Source organism: Pongo pygmaeus, chromosome 16, assembly GCF_028885625.2.
Source record: "Pongo pygmaeus isolate AG05252 chromosome 16, NHGRI_mPonPyg2-v2.0_pri, whole genome shotgun sequence".
Lineage (NCBI taxonomy): Eukaryota > Metazoa > Chordata > Mammalia > Primates > Hominidae > Pongo > Pongo pygmaeus.
In genome coordinates this window covers 59,150,331-59,156,282 of record NC_072389.2, presented here as the reverse complement: position 1 = coordinate 59,156,282, position 5,952 = coordinate 59,150,331, and the positions used below count along the sequence as shown (strand labels likewise).

At 39.8% G+C, this 5,952-nt stretch overlaps 1 pseudogene; it reads right to left on the bottom strand.

Moving 5' to 3' along the window:
* Positions 1-2,400: 2,400 nt before the first annotated feature.
* Positions 2,401-4,214, bottom strand: LOC129014400 (NADH-ubiquinone oxidoreductase chain 5-like; annotated as a pseudogene).
* Between the last annotated feature and the right edge of the window lie 1,738 nt (positions 4,215-5,952).

Below are 5,952 nucleotides of genomic sequence, written 5' to 3'. Positions count from 1 at the left end.
TTAGACAAATCAATGAGACAGAAAATTAACAAGGATATCCAGGACTTGAACTCAGCTCAGGACCAAGTGGACCTAATAGACATGGACAGAACTCTCCATCCCAAATCAACAGAATAGACATTCTTCTCAGCACCTCATCGCACTTATTCTAAAATTGACCACATAATGGGAAGCAAAACACTCCTCAGCAAATGCAAAACAATGGAAATCATAACAAACAGTCTCTCAGAACACAGTGCAATCAAATTAGAACTCAGGATTAAGAAACTCACTCAAAACCACACAGCTACAATGGAAATTGAACAACCTGCTCCTAAATGACTATGGGGTAAATAACAAAATGAAGGCAGAAATAAAGATGTTCCTTGAAACCAATGGGAACAAAGACACAACATACCAGAATCTCTGGGACACATTCAAAGCAGTGTGTAGAGGGAAATTTATAGCACTAAATGCCCACAAGAGAAAGCAGGAAAGATCTAAAATTGACACCCTAACATCACAATTAAAAGAACTAGAGAACCAAGAGCAAACACATTCAAAAGCTAGCAGAAGGCAAGAAATAACTAAGATCAGAGCAGAACTGAAGGAAATAGAGACACAAAAAACCCTTCAAGAAATCAATGAATCCAGGAGCTGGTTTTTTGAAAAGATCAACAAAATTGATAGACCGCTAGCAAGACTAATAAAGAAGAAAAGAGAGAAGAATCAAATAGACGCAATAAAAAATGACAAAAAGGGATATCACCACCGATCCCACAGAAATACAAACTACCATCAGATAATACTATAAACACCTCTACGCAAATAAACTAGAAAATCTAGAAGAAATGGATAAATTCCTGGACACATACACTCTTCCAAGTCTAAACCAAGAAGAAGTCAAATCCCTGAATAGACTAACAACAAGTTCTGAAATTGAGGCAGTAATTAGTAGTCTACCAACCCAAAAAAGTCCAGAACCAGACGGATTCACAGCCAATTTCTACCAGAGGTACAAAGAGGAGCTGGTGGCTGGGCGCAGTGGCTCACGCCTGTAATCCCAGCACTTTGGGAGGCCAAGGTGGGTGGATCATGAGGTCAGGAGATTGAGAAGATCCTGGCTAACACGGTGAAATCCCACCTCTACTAAAAATACAAAAAATTAGCTGGGCGTGATGGCAGGCGCCTGTAATCCCAGCTACTCAGGAGGCTGAGGCAGGAGAATGGTGTGAACCCGGGAGGCAGAGCTTGCAGTAAGCCAAGATCATACCACTGCACTCCAGCCTAGGTGACACAGTGAGACTGTCTCAAAAAAAAAAAAAAAAAAAAAAAAAGGAGGAGCTGGTACCATTCCTTCTGAAACTATTCCAAACAATAGAAAAAGAGGGAATCCTCCCTAACTCATTTTATGAAGCCAGCATCATCCTGATACCAAAACCTGGCAGAGACACAACAAAAAAAGAAAATTTCAGGCCAATATCCCTGATGAACATCGATGTAAAAATCCTCAATAAAATACTGGCAAATCGAATCCATCAGCACATTAAAAAGCTTATCCACCACAATCAAGTTGGCTTCATACCTGGGACACAAGGCTGGTTCAACATATGCAAATCAATAAACATACACCATCATGAAAACAGAACCAATGACAAAAACCACATGATTGTCTCAATAGATGCAGAAAAGGCCTTTGACAAAATTCAACACCCTTCAACCTGTTTGGGCAGTTTGGCCATTTTCATGATGTTGATTCTCCCTATCTATGAGCATGGAATGTTTTTCCATTTGTTTGTGTCCTCTCTTATTTCCTGGAGCAGTAGTTTGTAGTTCTCCTTGAAGAGGTCCTTCACATCCCTTGTAAGCTGTATTCCTAGGCATTTTAATTCTCTTAGTAGCAGTTGTGAATGGGAGTTAAGTGTAGTTTTGGTAATGGGGTTTGTGGGGTTTTCTTCTAAGCCTTCTCCTGTTTATGGGGGTTTAGTGTTGATTGTCAGTGGTGTAGCTGGGTGTATTATTATTTTAAATTATGGGGGAGGTTACATAGGTTTAATGGTTTTTTTAATTTATTTAGGGGGCATGATGGTTGTTTTTGGATACACTACTGCAATGGCTATTGAGGAGTATCCTGAGGCATGGGGATCAGGGGTTGAGGTTTTGGTGAGTGTTTTAGTGGGTTTAGCAATGGAAGTGGGATTAGTCTTATGGGTGAAAGAATATGATGGGGTGGTGGTGGTGGTAAATTTTAATAGTGTGGGAAGTTGAGCAATTTATGAAGGGGAGGGGCCAGGGTTAATTCGGGAGGATCCTATTGGTGCGGGAGCTTTATATGACTATGGGCGTTGATCGGTGTTAGTTACTGGTTGGACATTGTTTGTTGGTGTATATATTGTAATTGAGATTGCTCGAGGTAATAGGTTATGTAATTAGAAGGAGGGTTAGGAGGAGTGGAATGAAGAAAGAGAGGAAGTAAAGTTTGATTATGCCTTTTTGAGTTGAGATAATGATGGAGGCAGAGGTTTGGTGTTGTGAAATTATTTTGGGTATTAGTTTTTCTAGTCAAATTAGGTCTAATAGAAGTTGAGATAGGTTTTGGCTTATGAGAAGGCTTAGGCGGGGGACTGTGCGGTGAATAATGATAGGGTAAAATCCAAGTATGTTGGAAAAGTAAAATGTATACAGTGGGTTTTTTATTTTGAGCTTATTGGTTAAGTAGTTGAGGTCTAGGGCTGTTAGAAGTCCTAAGAAGGTGATGGTTAGGGCTGCGAGTTTTAGGTGAAGCGGGATTGTTATTTGGGGAAGGGATGTGGGGGAAATGTTGCTGGTGATGAGAAACCCTGCGAATAGGCTTCCGATTGTGAGGCGTTTGATGGGGTTTAGCAGGGTAGGATTATTTTCGTTGATGTTAGTTAGGGTTGGGAAATGGGGTTGGCCTGTTAGAGTGAGGAGAATTATTCAAGTGCTATACGCGCTTGTTAAGGAAGTGGTGATAAGATTAATAGACAGGGCTCACGCGTTGGTATATGATATGTTTGCAGTTTCGATGATGAGGTCTTTGGAATAGAAACCCATGAGAAAAGGCATTCCTGCGAGTGCTAGGCTGCCAATAGTAAGGGAGGTTGAAGTAAGGGGTATAATTTTGAGCAGTCCTCCTATTTTTCGAATATCTTGTTCGTTATTGAGGTTATGAATGATGGATCCGGAGCATATAAATAACATGGCTTTAAAGAAAGCGTGGGTACAGATGTGTAGAAATGCTAGATATGGCTGGTTGATGCCGACTGTGACTACTATAAGTCCTAGTTGGCTCAAAGTGGAGAAGGCTACGATTTTTTTGATGTCGTTTTGTGTAAGAGCACAGACTGCTGTAAATAGAGTAGTAGTAGCACCTAGGCATAGTGTGAGGGTTTGGATTGGTGGGTTGTTTTCTGCCAAGGGGTGAAAGCAGATGAGTAGGAAGACCCCAGCTACGACTATGGTGCTTGAGTGGAGTAGGGCTGAGACGGGGGTTGGGCCTTCTATGGCTGAGGGGAATCAGGGATGCAGGCCAAGTTGAGCTGATTTTCCTGCTGCTGCTAATAGAAAACCTATTAGTGGGAGGAAATTGGAGTTGGTGTTTAGGAGGAGTATTTGTTGTGGTTCTCATGAGTTGGAGTGTAGGAGGAATCATGCTAGGGCTAGGATAAAACCAATATCACCAATGTAGTTATATAGAATTGCTTGGATGGCTGCTGTATTGGCATCTGTTCAAGCATATCATCAGCCGATGAGTAGGAAAGATATAATCCCTACGCCTTCTCAGCCAATGAAGAGTTGAAATAGGTTGTTAGCGGTAACTAGGATTAGTATAGTGATTAGGAAAATAAGTAGATATTTGAAAAATTGATTAATGTTTGGGTCTGAGTCTATGTACCATAGTGAAAATTCTATAATAGACCAAGTGACGAATAGTGCTACAGGGATAAATATTGTGGGGAAATAGTCTAGTTTAAAGCTTAGTGAGAGTTGTAGTGTTTGGGTTGTTGTTCAGCATCAGTTCGAGATGATGACTTCTTGGTCCAGACATATAAATATTATTATGGGGAGTAGGCTGATAATAAAGGTGGATGCGATAATTGTTTTTACATAGTGTGGCTATGAATTCCTTTTGTCAGGACTGATGAAGGTAACAATGATGGGGGGATTAAAGAAGTTAGGGTTAGGATGGTTATGGTAGTATACATGGTTATTACTTTTATTTGGAATTGCACCAAAATTTTTGGGTCCTAAAACCAATGGATGGCTGTTATCCTTTAAAAGTTGAGAAAGCCATGTTGTTAGATATGGGGGTGTGAGTTGAAAACCGGCACAAGACAAGGATGCCCTCTCTCACCACTCCTATTCAATATAGTATTGGAAGTTCTGGTCAGGGCAATCAGGCAAGAGAAAGAAATAAATGGTATTCAAATAGGAAAAAAAGGAAGTCAAATTGTCTCTGTTTGCAGATGACATAATTGTATATTTAGAAAACCCCATCGCCTCAGCTCAAAATCTCCTTAAACTGATAAGCAACTTCAGCCAAGTATCAGGATACAAAATCAATGTGCAAAAATCACAAGCATTCCTATACACCAATAACAGTCAAACAGAGAGCCAAATCATGAGTGAACTCCCATTCACAACTGCTACTAAGAGAATTAAAATACCTAGGAATACAGCTTACAAGGGATGCGAAGGACCTCTTCAAGGAGAACTACAAACTACTGCTCAAGGAAATAACAGAAGACACAAACAAATGGAAAAATATTCCATGCTCATAGATAGGGAGAATCAATATCGTGAAAGTGGCAAACTGCCCAAAGAAATTTATAGACTCAATGCTATCCCCATCAAGCTACCACTGACTTTGTTTACAGAATTCGAAAAAACTACTTTAAACTTCATATGGAACCAAAAAAGAGCCCACATAGCCAAGACAGTCCTAAGCAAAAAGAACAAAGCTGGAGGCATCATGCTACCTGACTTCAAACAATACTACGAGGCTACAAAAACCAAAACGGCATGGTACTGGTACCAAAACAGATATATAGACCAATGGAACAGAACAGAGGCCTCAGAAATAACACCACACGTCTACAACAATCTGATCTTTGACAAACCTGACACAAATAAGCAATGCAGAAAAGATACCCTATCTAATAAATGGTGTTGGGAAAACTGGCTAGCCATATGTGAAAAACTGAAACTTGAGCCCTTCCTTATACCTTATACAAAAATAAACTCAACATGGATTAAAGACTGAAACATAAGACCTAAAACCATAAAAACCACAGAAGAAAACCTAGGCAATGCCATTCAGGACATAGGCATGGGCAAAGACTTCATGTCTAAAACACCAAAAGCAATGGCAACATTATAAAGCCAAAATTGACAAATGGGATCCAATTAATCTAAAGAGCTTCTGCACAGCAAAAGAAACTATCATCAGAGTGATCAGGCAACCTACAGAAGGGGAGAAAATTTTTGCAATATATCCATCTGACAAAGGGCTAATATCCAGAATCTACAAGGAACTTAAACAAATTTACAAGAAAAAAAAACCCTATTAAAAATGGCAAAGCATATGAACAGACACTTCCCAAAAGAAGACACTTATGCAGCCAACAAACATATGAAAAAATGTTCATCATCACTGGTCATTAGAGAAATGCAAATCAAAACCACAATGAGATACCATCTCATGCCAGCTGGAATGGTGATCATTAAAAAGTCAGGAAACAACAGATGCTGGAGAGGATGTGGAGAAATAGGAACACTTTTACACTGTTGGTGGGAATGTAAAATAGTTCAACCATTGTGGAAGACAGTGCAGCGATTCCTCAAGGACCTAGAACTAGAAATACCATTTGACCCAGCAATCCCATTACCGGGTATGGACCCAACAGATTATAAATCAGTCTACTATAAAGACACATGTACATGTATGTTTAT